General features: G+C 53.2%; 1 long non-coding RNA gene across 1 annotated transcript in view; it reads left to right on the top strand.

Moving 5' to 3' along the window:
- LOC108572344 overlaps positions 1 to 17,314 on the top strand; it is a 125,259-nt gene that overhangs the window by 38,479 nt on the left and 69,466 nt on the right. Inside the window, exon 2 of the long non-coding RNA XR_001891384.1 lies at positions 4,192 to 4,270. This is a non-coding gene — a long non-coding RNA (uncharacterized LOC108572344). The remainder of the gene's footprint in view (positions 1 to 4,191; positions 4,271 to 17,314) is intronic.

The following is a 17,314-nucleotide window of genomic DNA, read 5'->3' as shown; positions in this document are numbered from 1 at the left end:
AGCGTGGCCGATTTCGAGCCAATAAATCAAACTGACCGGCCGGGGATGAGTCCGGCCGGATCTCCATATCGAGATTCTTTAGCATATAGAGTGTGGCTTGCGTAACCCCTCGGACTTCGCGGACGTAGAAAGCACGAAAGGCGGCGCCCTTCTATCTCTCGTCTTCCACCATCTCGTGTTCCACCCCTGACCGAGAGAGAGAGGGAGCGAGATGGTCCACGAAGCGGCTCGTTGTTTTATGAGCCGGCCAGCTCGAGGAGGCGGCCGGTTGACTGAATAAAAATTACGGAATATGTTGCATATAAAGTAAGTGAAAAACAGACCGAGATGATGAATTACCACGGGACCAAGCGGGGGTGGCGAAGATAACGGCCAACGCCATCGATCACTGGCCCTGGCCAGCAATGACGCGACCTCTTTTCTCCTCCTTCCGACCGCCAGCCACCACCTCCTTTGCCTCCTCTTATTTTCGGCTTTCTTCTCTCGCACGCACGCACGAACGAACGAAAGCACAGAGAGAGAGAGAGAGAGAGTCCATTTGCCGCTGAAAAGGGAGAGAAATCCTCGCGATACGATTCCAGCGACAGGATACACGATGAAAGGTGTAAAGTGAGTCTAAGCGCTGAGTAAATCCTAGGCGGAGAAGGGCTGGGCAAGGGCAGGAAAGAAGGTTCGCGGCGAGGATCGAAAGAGAAGAAGGGGCGGAAGGGAAAGGGAGGAAGAGAAGGCGTGAGAGCGGAGCAAACAGGGAGATAGGTAAGCAGGCAGGCAGGCAGGCAGGCAGGCAGGGAGACGCTTTCGAGGCTCGAGAGTCGCGCTGCAAATCTGCATTTCAGCCTTCCATCCTCGCGCCGCTGCTGGCGTCGTCTCCCGCGCGGCTTCCTGCAACCCGAGAGCTTTCGAACGGCTCGCAAACACTCCGCAGTCGCGGGAACCTCGCAGTCTGTGTGCGTGCCGCGTGTACACGCGCCTCTCCTTCGTCACCCTACTTTTGCTTTCGCGCCTCTATTTGCCTTCCTCGAATCAGCGTTTTCCGCGAATAATGCCTAGCCAAGAGAGAAAAAAACAAACTTTCCCTCTTCTTCTACGAAGAAATCAAATTTCCTCTTGGTCGATTAAACTTGCCCGGGAAGCCTTGAAAAACAGGAGAAAAAGGCGCGTGGCCAAAGCTCGTGGCGGCCGGATGAAAAATCGCTTTCCGCGGCCGGCCTGGCCGGAAGGAGGGCGCAAGAAGAGGCGAAGGCGAAGGCGACGGGTAATTAATCCGCGGTTTTTCCTCGTCTAATTAGTTGGATTTATTCCGTTGGTCCCCTTATCCAGCCTCCCTCCTCCCCCTTTTCCTCTCGCCGGTGGCGGTGCTCGCGTCAGCCTCCAGCAGGCGGCTCGACCGGTCGGTCTCTCCGACTCAACTTGGACGGGCTGATGTATGGAAATGTATGCGGGGAGACGGAGGCTCGCATTTTTCCAGCCACGTCGCCTTCATTTCCACCCCACTGGCCTCTTCTCCGCGAACCGCCACCCCCGTTCTCCGAAGCTCGAAGCTTCTTTCGACTGGTGCCACCCCCCCTTAATCACGCGTCTACTCGTTAAATTCGTGTCAGGCCGGTGTTTCTTGGGAATCGCCGCAGGGTTGGCTTATAAGGTCGCGGATTCTTGGACCGCCGCGCACGGTATTTCAAAACTACGTTTCATCTTGAAAGTGTATACGTACAAGATTATCGAAGATTACGAATTTTTCAATCGGAAGCAGAGTTCAATCTTAGGACTTGTTCTCGATGATCTATGCACTGTTCCGAGGGGATGCCGATGCGTGCAACCCTTTTGCTCTTCGACTTCGTTGCGCCATCGTGAATACGCAAAGAAGTAGTAATAGTAAAATTGAGGAACAAAGGCGGATACGATATGCAGAGAGTGGACGTAAGGCGAGAAACGTAGAACGCGCGACTTTACGTGACGCGTATAAATTCTTAATATTTATGCGTACACGATCGGCCGGGGCGGATTTTTGCGCTCGTTGTAATAATTAGCGGAGGTGATGCAACGGCGATCGTTGCTTTACATCGTTACGTGACCAAATTAATTTTTCATCCCGATCCCGTCGAGTTTTAATTAAACGCCGCGTTTCGGATAAACGCGGCTGCCGGTGTGTATGCAGGCGCGCGAGACGCGATGACGCGGCGTTTCGTTGGAATAATGAGAGCTTCGAGTACGTTTCCCGCAACGATTTCGATCGTGAACCAGGGGGGTGAAACGCGCCCACGGACGCGTGACAAAATATTAATGTAAATGACGCGCGGCTAGATTTCACTCGGCGCGTTTTACCTCGCGTGTTAACCGCGAGCGAGCAAGCGAGCGTTCGAATCGTAACTAAACAGAAATTTAAACGTCGAGATAGCGGCCAATCTATCTACGTTCCAGCGAGAAAAACTACGGCTGGTTAATGGTGTAGCGGTGAAAAAAAAAAGAAAAGAAACGATAAGCAACGTTCGTGGAGAAGAGGGATAATATTCTCGGGTAGAATTTTCGACCAGTTCTGCTTTTCGAAAGAGAAAGAGAGAGAGAGAGAGAGAGAGAGAGAGAGAGAGAGAGACGTAAACAGTTGGGTATTTGAAGGCATTTAGAGAACTCGCGGAGCTCCCTGGCGTGAGAAGGCGAGCAGCCTCGAAGAGGAAAAACAATCACAAGTGGTGGAGTAGCAGAGGAACGATCAGCAGAGCGGCAAGACAAAAGAATCACGCTGGTATGTTTGCGTTCTAGACGCGTCTTCCATTCCCCGCGACGAACGCGCTCTCTTTCTCGATCGACGATGCAAAAGAATCACGCGACCGAGCGAAACGCAAAGGTATCTGTTGATCGAGTGTAAGCAGAACGAATCTGTGGGTATGAAAAATCGTAAACATCTCGCCGCGATAGATATTGGTAATAGATAAAACGCGATAATTGCATTCGCGCATGAATTATGCATGGACCGCGGGTATACGCGATAATTGCCGCGCTTCGTTAAAACCAGATCACTCATTGTCAAGGCAAAAACGCGCGCGCCCCTTAGGAAGCCGTAAACTCGTCACGAGGAGTGATCGGTATCGTTACCGGGAATCGTCGTTGCCGATCAGCTATGACACGATCACGATCGAAAATTCTCCTCGATCGGTTGTTGAAGAAAAGAAGAAGGAGGAGGAGGAGAATAAAAGTGTACAGAAAGCGGAGGAAGATTTTTTTTTTGTGCATGTGGCAAGGTATGCTGCGGCGATGCCCAGCCACGTAGCTAGCAAAGTAGTAGGTACGTAATGGGTAGTAGCCAGTAGGTGGCAAGGCTGCGTGACGAGGCGATTGCGAACCGTGACTAAAATATTTAAAAATATGTATCTTTCTGGCCGGACTGCCGTCCAGTTCCAGTTCCAGTCCGGGACTCTAGTCGGAGACCGCCGCATGCCGCTTCCTCGGCCTCTCACCCCCTTGCCACGCCGTATTTATTTCGCGTTTCCTTCCTGCCCTCGTTGCCGGAGGGCTGCTCTTGCCCCCCCGACCTCTTCTACTCTCAAGTCCCCGCCACTTTTCCCTCCACCATCCGAATCTTCGCTCTATTTTCCCATCCAATTCACCAAAATCCGTTTTCTCTCGATACTCGCGGTATCGTCCGGTATCGTCGATTCTCCGAATGATAGTTTCCCAAGCTCTCGATTCTCGAATTTGTTTGAAGAGAAGGTACGACGCCTGTTGCGATTCACTCGCAATCATTCCCAGGCTAGATACGTTAGATCGGCGGCAGGTGAGTTGCAACTGCATCGTCCGGGGCGAGTGGCCGTACGGTTCACAATACAGAATGACCTCAACGATCCGGGGCCCTCGCAGCCGGGTGCGAAATGCCGGCAAACGGTCGTGGCCGGGTCTGCTTGATGAATATTCATGATTCTTTTTTTCTGATCGGCCATCGCGGGAAAGAGGAAGTGAATTCTGCTGGGCGCAACGCGTCGCCGCGCGTTAAGGACAACCCGCAGGGCACCGCGACGCGACGCGACAGGGCGCATACTAATCGGCTCACCGATTTTCGAGACTTCCGACTCGCAACCGCGTTTCTCAGGCCTTTCTTTCTTTCTTCAACGTTCCACGCGATAAACGCGCGACTTCGATAATCCCTTCGGTAACTTTGTCGCTTCGTTCATACATAATTATCTGTGCGTTCTGTTTCAGGTTCCGATCGCGGAGTACACGCCGTGGAACCAGCCACGATAATTTCCCAGACGTTAGGACAAAGGATCGAGCCGTTTCGGTGAGTGATCGATGCATTTCAGCCAAACGCGATTATTTCGTGAAAATTTCAGGGACGACCGAACCCCTGACGGCGCGTTAAATAAAAATATTCATTGGCGCGCGGGAGGACGGACGGCTTACAGTTTTATGGAGCTTAATTGTAAGCGAAACGCGGCGTCAGGACGTTAATTTAATTCGTATCGCCTCGTTTCCGGACCCTTGGACGCGCGAATTATGGCCGTTGGAGAAAAATCCCCCTGGCAAACTTCAAATATACTCCTCGTCGTTAACATCCTCTGTAACCCTCGAAGAAATAAACGCCGTCTAGTCGAACTCGAGACACCTTTTACGATCTCCGCGGCTGTTGGAAGGCTCGGAAAGGAGAACGCGTCGAAGAAAAGAGCGTAGATTCGAAGAGGAAGGGATAGAGAAGAAGCGAAGTAGCAGCGCAGTTAGCGCCAAAATAAAATAAGGTGGAACGAAACGAAAGGCAGGAAAAATAAGTCGGCCCTTATCTCGTCCTCGTCCCGTTCCGTTTCGCCTATGCATATTCAGGAGGCACGTGGTGTCCTCTTCGTTCCTCCCTTAGCCTACACTCTCTTTCTCTCTCTCTGTGGCTACGTAAACTGTACGAGGCATCCCCGGTTCTCGTGGTTGGTACCACCGGCTGGCTCGTTCGTACCACGACCAACTCTATACTTACCTACGTCCGCCACCCGCTAATTTCTAGGCTTCCTTCTTTAATTGCACCGGCACGATAATAACACCGTGTACCTCTGTGTGAGCGTATATCTGGCTGCGAAGCCCTACGAGCCGCACCTGTGTGTGCGTTTCACGGGGTTTCTTGGTAAAGTAAGTAAGTGTATTACGGTGGTACCGTATAACGAGGTAACACCTACTCTTGCACCCTCGTCGTCCTGATAATCTCTATCGACGCGCGGGATGTCTCTGGACGATAACGGCAACACGTTCCGCCTTTTTTACTCGGAGGTCCGGAGTGGTCGCGCTCTCGAATGGATTTGGCGGGCGGAAAGGCGGCTCGGAGGACTCGCTCGTTACGTAAAGTCGGACGCACGAAGAGCGCCGCGGCGCGGCGTGCCTTGACCCGATCGCAGCGAGGAACGAGGCACGCTCTCGAGAAGCGATTTAGCATGCGACGCGCGTGTATTTTAGTGGAATAAGGTCAGAACCGGGCGACGCTCCTGGTTCGAAGAGGTCGCGTATGGTATCGGCGTTGCCGAACCCCCAGCAACCACCGACACAATGGCGGCTCTCTCGCTCGGAATGGAACGGAAAACGACTTTGCATTGTCCGTCGCGGTGACACGCGTCTTATCGCATTCTTATGACGCGCGTGACACTCCGCGCCTACTTAGAATCACCGGCGGCCTTAGCAGCGCCTCCGCCTCCGCCAACCACGGTCCATTATGGCCGTGGAAAACGGGCCGTCGCGTCGCGCCTTCGCCACGGATCGATCACTTCGTTAGGAGAGCTTGCCACCTGATCGTTCGACCAACCTGCTCGAGGGTCAGCGAGTACAGCGACCGTGAAATTTAAGGAGTTGCGAAAGAAGGATTTCCCGAGGTTCCCTGTAGATGGGAAACGAAATTAGTATCGCTTTCCATGCGATCCCGCGCTGCTCGATAGACTTTCGACAAAGTGTCACGATCGATGGCGGGGAGCCTCGACTACCAGTTTCGCCGGTCGAGGTGGAAGCGCGGTCCCGTTAGGCGCCAGCCTCGTTACCAGGCTAAATTGACGAGGGTCAAAGTGCCAGGACGACTAGACACGGATCTTTTCTTCTTTTTTCTTTCTACCGCTACCGTCGATATCCGTTGCCAAGATCGTTGCAAGAAATTCTAATGCCGAGAGGTTTCCACGAAACGAGAATCGTGAACATTTGTGGGAGAGACCGAAAGAGCGATTGGAAAACGATCGGGACGGTGAACTGCCGAAGAACAATAAACTGGTATCCTGTTGGACGAAGGAGAAAAAAATGGCACGCGTGGCACACGGTGGATACCGTTAGGCGCCGGTTGTAGGTAAACGGTAAACGCTGGTAAGCGGGTATGGATCGAAAAGTTGGATCGTCGGGGTGTCTGGATATATCGGGTCGATTAGCTGGTTCGTACAGAGAGAGAGTGTGGCGGTGTCGAAGAGCTCCGATGGCATTGTTCCATCGCGTCGCACCTCGATCACGCCTCTGTCACGTGGCCCACAATTCACGGGACGTGACTCCGAGGCCCTCTTCGGCTGTCTACCAAACGATCGTCACACTTACACCGTAACTACCTTCGTCGACCGGCTATTATCTTTTTTCTCCTTCTCTCTCCTCTCCTCTCCCCTCGCTTCTCGCGTAAAAAGTGTCGTAGGATGTAAAAATAGTTTAGAAACGTAATGCCTCGGATGATAGAAAAACCGTAAAGGTCGCCGAAGGCAGGAATAAAAAGTGAATTATGCGGAATTTTGAAAGAGGAATTTCGAGGGGACGGGGAAAGAAGGGAGAGGAGGCAAAGTACGGTGAGCAAATGTTTTCGAAACCTTAATTGGTACGACGATCGCTCTCTCTCTCTCTCTCTCTCGATCAAGTAGAAATATTAAAGGGCCTTGGGGGAAAGAACGGCGGCTAACAATAAGTGACGAGCCACCGGTTGCCTGGCTGGCGCACGAGAGCAACGACGATATCGCGATACCAAAAATCACCGGTTATTTCCCTCGGATTATATATTATTTGGAGCGTTATCGTTGGACCGGCTCCCTCTATGTGTACCCTGAGAACGGTAAAAATCGTTGCAACTTCTCGTCGATATTTTTTCCGGCCGTACGGCGAGGCTGGCGAGCGTACGGTGCGCGCGGAGAGTCGGTTCTCGTTCGCTCGCTCACCTGCCGCTCATTAGAAGCCTTATCGCTAATTAATCCCTACAGGAACGGCGTCACGGCTCTCGTGTCGTTGGCTGGCTCGGTTTTCCCTTCCTCCGCCGTTCGCCGCGTCCCGCTACCACGCCGTTTCTGCCTATTATGGTTATACTTCCTGAACTCGTCACCCTACCATCCTAGCATGGCCAACCTATCCTGGCCTGCGTGCAGGAATCGCAGTCGCGTGTTTCTCCTTCCGAAACGAGGGGATAAGGCCGACCCTTCGGAGAAAACGAACAGTCATCCTCCATCTTGCGATAAATCTTTTCGTGTTCATCTATGGTAACGCTCCCCCGGCTGGCTGGCTGGCGCGGATTTAATGAACTCCGGAGTGGAAACGCGCGCCGCGAACAGCTTTAATGGAAAGTGCTGCACGGGGACCGGAGGAAGGAACTGGTCAATTAAAATTGCACTTACGCTTCTTCGACCTTCCAACGTATCAGGCCTAAACGCGCGACAACCTTTCATTATCTCGATGATCCCATCGTGGATCGCTGTGCTTTTTTCACGCTAATTAATAGACTTAACTAGTTTACGCCGTGTTACGCGGCTGAGTATCCGCGGAACCGGAGATACGATCGATGGAAGGAAGGTATCGAACGGTGGTAGGCAAGCCGATCTTTTCACTTTATCTCGAAACCGGACCAGTTGAGCAGTCAAATTCTAAGAATATAAAGTTGTTCGGGGTGCACGTGTACCGCGTGCGAGCGATAGATAGGCGCGCGAACGAGGAATCGTCGGTCCGCCGCCGGTGGATTGCGTAAACGACAAAACGGTGCCCCCCCCCCCTGCTGCCTGTCCGTGGAATTACGTAAAGAAGCTTTCCGTGGAACACACGAGGCAACAAGCTTCAGATCGTACATCCGATTCGTGGTCGGGCCGTCGAGAGCGTTGGCGCGCGCGCCGCGATAACGCAGCCGGCGACATTTACAATAATGTATTCAGTCAATGTGTCAAGAGGACCGATCGTTGTTTCAGCTATCCGCAACGTTGTTAAGCCACTTAAGCCCTCTCGGGTACGCGACAGCTGGCATAGGTCAGTATCATTATCTCGCGAGGAACGAGAGTGAAACGACGAATCGATAGACGGACGTACGGGACATTAATAAACATGAAGAGGCGACCGAGGGCCCCTCCGTCCTGCCAACTTCCTCGCGCTCTTTCCTCTCTCTCTCTCTCTCTCTCTTATCGGTCACTTTTGATTCGCCTGGTACTTACCTAGCAACTCTGGCAAATCCGAGTGGAAAGCGTGCCGGTGAAATCGTTTTTCGAAAGGAAACGAACAATTAGGTGGAAGAAACCGCGAGAGAATGGGGGAAAGTGAACGCGCTTCGTTTGATCAACGCGATTACCGATACTTACGCAACCCACCGATTCCGATACTGCCCGCGTAGGTAAATCGCGGTAAAATCCTGAAAGGATTTCTCCAGCCTAGCAGGGGTGCTTTAAAAAATCCAGAGCATACTTAATAAGCGGCGATTCCCGCGCAACGCAAGCGAGCCCGAGACTCGAAAGCGTTTTTAAATCGCTCGACACGCGATACACCCTGCCGGTGGAGAACAGCTGTTCCAGCGGCGTCGATCGTCAGGCTTAATCGAGCGGCGCGGCGCGGCGCGGCTCGGTTACCTCGTAACGTAACGCGCGCGCGAAAGAAAGCGAGCAAGAGAGAGCGGGAGAGAGAGGAACGTGGGTGGGACGAGGACAAAGGCAGAGAGTACACCCACCTACAGGCATAGGCCCGCGAGTAGAGCCGGCAACTTGTTAATTATTAATCAGCATGTTTAATTCATATTGCGCGCGCCAGCTGTTTGTTTCCTTGATGCGCGCTAAGGTCTTGTACTTACTCCACCGCTTAAACGTTACCGCAGGTAAGCATCGCGCTTCTCCGGCTGCTTAGGAATTCTCTCTCCCTCTCGCGCCTTGCCCACAACTACCTCCTCCCCCTCCACCCTTTCTTATTTTCCTCTCTTTCCTTTTCTTTCTCCGTAGCCTCTCCCACGCCATGCTGTTTACTATGTATCCGCTACGTAACGCGTTCTCCTCCTTCGCCTCGATGTACATATGCACCTCGTGCATCGCGCAATCACAAGGTCGTCTCGTTCACGAGCCTACGCGTGCAGCTCTCTCCGCTCCGTCTTCGTCGGCCATTCCTTACTTCACTTTCCTCGCTTCTGTCTCTTCGCTGGAGTTTTTTCGAATCTTCGTCGAAGAACGATATCCCGCGTTTTCGTTTTCCTTCGAAAATTATGCAAATTTCTCGGAAGAAATTCTGGATCATTAAGGAGGGGAGATGAGGGGAGATCGCGTCCGATGATCCGTGGCTCGCGTCGTTTCTCGCGGGGTGGACGTGCCTCTCCGTCTCTTCCACGATATCGTTCTTTCCAGGGGTGTTTATGGGTTTATTATACGAGGAGAGGTCCATACGGCATGGCACGGTGATGCCGCGAGAGTCAGAGCCGCGTCCGGATGATTCAGTGGCGTGCAACTCGGCAAGGCTAAGTCGGACCGCGGCGCGCAAAACATCCCTCCGCGGCTCACAGGAGGCCGTCTGGAGCGCGGGCAGGGCCATAAAAAAATACCCGTCGAGTGAAAATAAATCTAACCTCCGGCTCGGCCCGGGTCTCTCCCTTAACGCGGGGTAATAGAAACGAATGGCCGTGGAGAGAGGGTGGAAAGGACCGAAAATGGATACGACACCGGGATCTTGCGTAATACCGAATCTTCCTCCCGACGCGCATCGTTTACCGAAACCTCCTAACGTTTCGCCAACTTTCGATTTTAAATGGCGCGAAACGGGGTAGAGAGTTGGAGATGCTTGTTTGTCAGAACGGATCTATTTAGTATCGGTATTTAACAGGTGAACTCGTGCGGGGCTAGTCGTTGGCGAAATGAAAGGGTCTGGGATAATGTACGTAAAATACACTTAGTTTCCACGGCACCCTACTTCTACCACTATTACCGGTCTGAGGAAAGAGGGAAAATGTTATTGAAGGATCGAGATGGAGTTCTCTGGAAAGCTTTCCAGCTACAAGAAAGATGGTTGGTGCGAGGGGAAAGAAAAACGTAGAGGAAGAGAGGTCTGGGTAGACTGAGAGAGAGAATATAGGTGGAGGAGGCGAAAAGACAAGGGAAGAGAGAAGCACGCTGGGTTTACCGCACTGCTACCACCCTTAGCGCGGTCTGAGTTCATTGCGCGAGTCATCAGTATCCATAAGCGATGAGTTACCCTTGGTTCCCTCTCTTTCTCTCGGCGTACTCCGTCGAGTCGGTGGAAGGAAGGAAGGAAGGAAGGAAGGAAGGAAGGAAGGAAGGAAGGTAGGAAGGAAGGAAGGAAGGAAGGAAGGAAGGAAGACAGGAAGAACGGACAGGCAGGCAGGAGGCTGGCAGGCAGGTAGACAAGCGGATGGACGGAAGGAAGAAAGCTAGTGGTAGGGTAGGTGGAAAGAGAAGAAGGAGGAGGAGAAGGAGGAGGAGGAGAGGGTGCACCTGGTTCGGTTGTTGGAAGCACTCCTCCTCTGTTGGTCGGTGGCTGGTCCAGGATGGTGCAGCGAACGCTGGTGGCTGGCTGGCTGACTGGTGGCGGTGTACACGGGAGGAGAGGACGAAGGCCGAGGACGAACGGTGGCGGCGGTGGGTGGTTGATTTTCTTAGGTCAACGTATAATGAAGCCACCGCGGAAGAGACGAGGGAGAGAGAGAAGAGCGGCGGGGGCGAGCCAACCGGCGACTCTACTCGCTGCTCAAGGAGCCTTCCAGAAGGAAGCTTCCGGATCGAGCGGCCCTCGATACGCTCCTTCGAACGATCCTCGCCTTGTCTCTCTAGCCCCCTCGACCGCATTCACCGACACTCTCTGCCTCCTATACCACGCTAGGCTAACACGCTCGCGGCCAAACTTAATAACGGATGGTCCGTTCGTGCGCGCCTCGACGATTGAATTAAACTAGCTACGCCGTTTCCACGATTCGCGTCGCTCGATCGAGAAGCGAGAAGGATACCGATTCGAGGTATCCAACATCTTTCGGTTAATCCTGTACCTGCTACTCGAGAACGAGGGAGAAATAAAGCTTCTCTAGTTTCTAGTCGCGTAGCGGATGAACGACTCGTGGAATCGACGGTCCAGGCTGATCGGAGGAGAATCGACGACGAGGACGACGAAGAAGAAGTAGTAGAAGATCGGAGTAGGGAGGAGGCAGGTGGGACGGTCAAAAGCCCGTGTTGGTGGAGGGAAACGGGGCGAGATGGAAAAATTGCCTCGATGTAAAAACATGAGAATCGCTTCTCCGTCCGTCCACACTCGATGAAACGACCCCGACCCAAGAGAGATACGCGATCCAGCGAACCGCACGGAGAACCACTCGGCCGAACACATTTACGAAGATGCGACCGCGGCCGCCGTACAAACGGACCCGATCGTTTGGTCGCTTCCTTCTGCAGAGTAGCAGAAGAAGGGAGGCTGAACCGAGGGGGAGAGAGAGAGAGGGGAACGAGAGCATGGAGTCGAGTGGTCAGCTATCGAAACCTCCTCCTACCAGCTCCCGTTCCACCCCCGGGGACTGGCTCCATCGGCCAATAATAAAAAATATACGATCTGTTGGCTCACACGGACAGCACACGGACAAGGTTGGTCCCGGTCGAATTATACTTCGAGGCTGCTTCTAAGTGATCGCATTTCCACATAGACGAGCTGGCCCGATACGATATGAAAGACTGGCCGGTACCGTTATTGCCAGCGTGGAGGGGGATGGAAAAGGGCAGCGCCACGGGGCGCCTCTGCAACCGAAACCGAGAGATACTTTTCCGATTCTTTATGATCGCCACCCCCTGCGGAAAACTCGCGAAAAAAGGATACCTACTGGACGATGAACGACCGTTTCTCCAAACAGAGTTGCCTCCGTGTATCTGTATTTCGCGTTTCGACACGACCATTAACGGCGATCTTCTCGGTATAAAAATACCTTTTCCTACTCTTCCGAGGAGACCACTTGGTATCAGCAGTCGGTGGAGAAGTGCGCGAATAATTACCAGAAATCTATCAGCGCGCTCCCCTAGGACGCACGCGTAACCGTGGAGGGCAAAGTTAACGAAAGAAAGATGATCCATTCGTCATAATATAAAAATGGCCGTGACAGCGTTATCTGTGGCCATTTCCTGCAGCCGTAGCGCCCGTTCCCCGGTCTCACTTGTCACTATACCGGAGGTAATGATCATTACCAACCCCCGCCAAGGGTACCACCGTCGTCGAGGTATATATAAGAATGGCGAACGAAGAGAGAGAGGCAAAAGGGAAGAAAAGGCCTGAGAGAAGGGTGGTGGCGTCGTAAGAGGGTCGAAAGTAAAAGACGGTGATATAGACACGGTTCTCGAGTCCGTTCCCTCCCGCTCCTCGCGGCCTGACTTTCCTCTCGCCGTGGCTGATGCCGTGGCTGATGCCATGGGTGGGACAAGATGGCCGCTGGTACGACTTCCCGGGCCCCGCTCGGGTTTATGTGTCGTAATAAATGGTAATTTAAAACAGCGAGAACTAACAATTTCTTTCTTTATTTCTTCCCCGATGCTCCGTGCTCAAAAGGCAGCCAGCGACTACCCACGCTGTGTGGCAACACGCACACGTACACTGGCCCGCGCGGCAGGCGTACAGAAGGGTAGTTTTCTTGGAAGGTGGTAAAAGGAGAAAGCCAAGATCCGGCGAGATGGTGCAAGGGGCTGGTCGTGAGAGGTGCTGCCTTCCAAGCCAGTCAGCCAACCAGCCCACGTAATATAAAGAGATATGTGCCGAGGAATAGCATTACCATTAGGAGATATAGTTTAGCGGAGCCACCAGATGAAATGAGATACTGCGACTGAATCATGCATGAAGCCAAGGTGCGATTCGCCACCTTCTTGTACCGCTGCCCTTCCTCCCTCTGTCTCTCCGTCTGTCCGTCCCTCTGTCTGTCTTCACACTATCTCCTCTTTCTCCTCGACGATCTTTTCCACTTTCCTCGCAATTCCGTCCGCGTTTTACGACACCTCTGCTTTGTTTTTCCACCGCCGGTACTCCCAGTTTTCATCTCGTCCGACTCTTCTGGCGATCGCAATCTCTTTTTCGCGGGCTCCCGCCTCGATGAGAAAAGTGAATATGCCAGGGTATTCAAATGCCAGCCGCGCGACACTTTATTAAACGCGCTATTTGCATCGTTCGCGTCCCTCCTCCCTCTTCTTCCCTTTTCACCTCGATCGACACACTTTTTTTCCCCCCTACAGAGTCTCTACTCGCCCCGTCGAACTACCCTCTAAACTTGACTGATTAAAAAATTCGACGGAGAAGAGAGGTAGTGGCCTCTCTTTTCTATCAAAAACGTATTAGGACTGGCACGAAAGACTCTCTTCCAAAGAGATATTACACGGAAGTGTTCCTGGTCAGAGGAGAACAGTGGCTGGGGCAGCGCGTGCACACATTATGCTAATTTGTCTTTTAATCTCGCGCCGTGCCACCGACGTTGCACCCTCTTTTCCCGAGCGGGGCCGAGTCGCAGGCTTCTCGTACCCGCCAGATTACAATCTGTGTAGATTGCGTGCTATTTACTCGGCGGGAACGCGCCGGTAATTTAGCCTTTTTATAACCGAGGCAACGTGAGATTATGCTTTATAGAATGTGTCGGGTTGCGCGTGGTGTACTTTCGAACCTGTTTCAACCGTCGATGTTTACTCTTTCTCTTTCGGACCACCGCGCAATTTCGAAGGAAAAAGAAGAAGAAATACGCATTTGTCATCCGACGTGCGATCAAGGTGGATTTGGTTGTGCGCAGGCAAAAGGGCGGAAAGCGTCGCTGAAAAGCAAAGAAAAAAATCCCGAATCAGGACCGGAACGAAGTAGGCGGGAAGAGCAGGTGGTGGTGGCGACACCGGTGGTGGGAGCACTTATGCATTTATGCATTCATATTTCCGTGGTCTCTGCTCTCGAGACGAACGGTAAGAAGTCGTCCTCGTCGTCTTTCGCGGAGAGCTCTACCGCGACGAGGACGAGGAGGCGCACGATGGTACCACGGCACAGCAGCCTCTGCGAGAAGAACGAAGAGGAGAGAAGGCCGTGGAGCCGAAGGAAGGGAGGGAAAAGAGGCGGTGGGCGTAAAGTTGCTCCGGAATAATAATACAGACAGCTCGTGCCTGCTCGAGGAAAAAATCTGAATACATGAAACGTAATGACGAGAGCGGAGTGTGTGCCCCTCCACGCCAGGTTACGGGGGACGTCTGTGCCCTTTCCAAATAGAATTCCACTCTGATTTTCAACTTTGATCCCTGACGCGTTCGTCTCTTCTCCACCAAAAACGATGGGACATGTCAAACTCGGCCGAGTATTTTCTTACCTTCGAGTCTGAGAAATTTGGAAAATATCCACTTACCTGAGAGACCGGGAAACTAGACTAAAGTCTGGCTGTAAGGTAACTCTGTACATGAAAAGAAAGCGAAAGTGTAAACGATACGGTACACATTCTTAGCGGATATAAGCAAAGGAAACTACGTGAATGAAGGGAAGGAAGGAAGGAAGGAAGGAATAAGGAAGGAAGGAAGGAAGGAAGGAAGGAAGGAAGGAAGGAAGGGCGCCGTCGTAGCCCGGGTACCCGGTGGCTCCGCCTATCGGCGCGCCGCCTCGCGGTGGTGAATACATTTAGCCTGGTTAGTTTACAAATGAATACAGCGATTGAAGCAACTTATAATATCAATGTACCTCGGCCCGTCTCGCTCGCACGCCGGGCGCCACCCCTTGCGGGCATCTCGCTTCCACCCACTCTCTCGCGGGGTTCCATACAGAATGGCCATATTAACTTGATAATTAGCTCGGTTATACGACTTGCAGATGAGGAAAGACTCGGGACGGACGTCGGCTACCCCTACCAGGAGTGGTGCCAGTGTTCCTTGCTCTGCTCCCTATGCTATGCTCGACTCGGCCCGGCTCCTCGTCGCTCGTCGGATGGATATAGAACCCTTAGTTCGTATTCCTCTCCCTGTCTGCCAGGAACCCCGGTGTGCTCTGTCTGCAGCCCGGCTAGCCGCCGCCGCCGTGTTCACGCAGCGTTTCGTTGCCTTTCTTCGCGTGTGCCTACGCTAGTCTCGCTCGAATCTGCTCCTTGTCACAGTGAAAAATCCAAAGTGGCTGCTCGCGATCGGGTGAACAAACACTGTGTGCTAGGTGTTTGTTGGTGGTTGGTGGGTGAACCTCTTCTCCGAGGAGTAGCTTAGGGGATCACGTGAGAACAGCCACGTGCTTGCTGCAGGATACACCCTTCGAGCGGAAAATCGCGGTGGTGGACTAGGAGGTAGGTAGGTGACGATCTCTCGAGGGGAGACCGGCAGCTGCTGGTCAGTGCGGTCGGTGTTTAGCCGTACACTCTCGATCCTCGCGATCGAGAAGAAACGACGGCGATTCGCGCGCGCGGTAGTCGTCACGGTAGACGAAGCGGAGAAGCGGACTAGGTGGCGCCATGAAGAGTCAAAATGGCCGCAAAGAGGAAGGAGAGAGAGAGAGAGAGAGAGAGAGAGAGAGAGAGACGCCAGTGGCGAAAACATCGCGCCGCCGTCGCGTCGCTTCGCGTCGTCTCGCGCGATTCTCTCTTCTGGGTAGGTCGGCTCCAGCGGAGCCGAGTCGAGCCGAGTCGTGGCCCCGTGTCCTCAAAGAGATCGCGCGAAGGCCTTCTCGTCTTAGCGCGCCGCGCGGATCAGGAATACAAAGTACGCTCCGTTCAGGCGCATTCCGGGAGATGACTGGCATTGAAAGCTGCCTTTGGGGCCGCGCCTGCTTGCCTGCCTGCCTGCCTCTCCGTCTACGACCGGAATACAGAGGATGGCGGCCATATTAGGCCTCACCTCCTTCCACCGCCTCCTCCTTTCTTCTTCGGCCCTGTCCTCCTGCCTCCTGACGTCTACTCCTCTCGCTGGATCTCTACCACTGCGACCAGTCTTCTTCTTCTTCCTCCGGACTTTTCACGGTAGATACCCTCGTTTGCGAGTTGCTCCACGCCACACGCCACCGTCCACTTGGTCCACCACCTGCCCAAGGGATTCTTTGCACGGATAGAGTCTTCCATTGGAATATTACGACTAATCGCTACCTGTCGTCGCGCTTTCTATCCGTTTGATACCGAACGCGCTTCGAACGCGCTAGATTTCTCGCGAAGATGTCTCTCCCTTGTTGTCCGGTTGGATTGCCTGCTATTACGTTGCACCTGCGCACGCGAGCTCCTCTTCCTTCTCCTTCCTAGACCAAGACGTACCCTCTTCGAGCAGCATGTACTTACTTACTTAATTACTACTACTCGAAGGAGAAAAATATCGGCGACAAAATTGCGAGAGAGAAAAGAAGGACCCAGTGGTGGAGGCAGTGGTAAAGGAAGGTCGACACGGAGGGCGGACCCCACGGCGCGATGCGATACGTACATACGTGCCGTCACGTACGCGACGAGGTTTTTACTGAAATAAAATCTAAATAAAGCGGCGGCTTCGTGCGCGACGATACGCGACCGCCACAAATCGTGTTCCCATGAACGCGCAAGCGGTTGCCTCAGACGTCCGTGAGAGACTTGCCCCGTTTTATTGTTGCGCTCCTCTTGCTTCGACGACTCCTCGCGTCTTCTGCCAACTGGCAATTCGTTAACGAGGCCTTCCTCTTTGGACAGAGTATTAAATTGTCGTCGGAGTGACGGCTCGAGAAAGAACGCCATCTTCGTTTCTTCTTCGCCGTTCGTGCAGACCGCTCTCGATAAAAAGGTGGTATTTGTCGAATTATTGCAATGTAATAATGTTATTCCGTGTGAACGGCGGGTAACGGTCGGGGAAGGTGGACGATTTGTAGAGAGGGAGGAGAATACTCGTAGGTTGTGACTCTGTGACCCGTATCGTGCAAGGTCGGAGGCAATCGTTAGTCGTGGCAACGAAAACAAGGTTGTCCGGCAATAAATTCGGCCGCGAAGTTATCGAGGATAAGAGGACGGGTACAGGGTGCAGGGTAACACCTGCCCGGTGTGTGGGTGCCGCAACGGAGGGCAAAGAGGCCGACGAAAATAATGTATGCACCCCAGTACGCACAATGGAAACTCGAAGAGCGAAGCCACCTGAGCCTGCAGGCGGACACGGGAGCGTCATTCGAGCCGGCTGTTTGGTACTCACGCCTT

The sequence above is a fragment of the Habropoda laboriosa genome, unplaced genomic scaffold, assembly GCF_001263275.1.
Source record: "Habropoda laboriosa isolate 0110345459 unplaced genomic scaffold, ASM126327v1 scaffold34, whole genome shotgun sequence".
In the NCBI taxonomy this organism is placed as follows: domain Eukaryota; kingdom Metazoa; phylum Arthropoda; class Insecta; order Hymenoptera; family Apidae; genus Habropoda; species Habropoda laboriosa.
The sequence above is the reverse complement of the archived record's forward strand: the minus strand, read 5'-3'. Positions and strand labels throughout refer to the sequence as shown.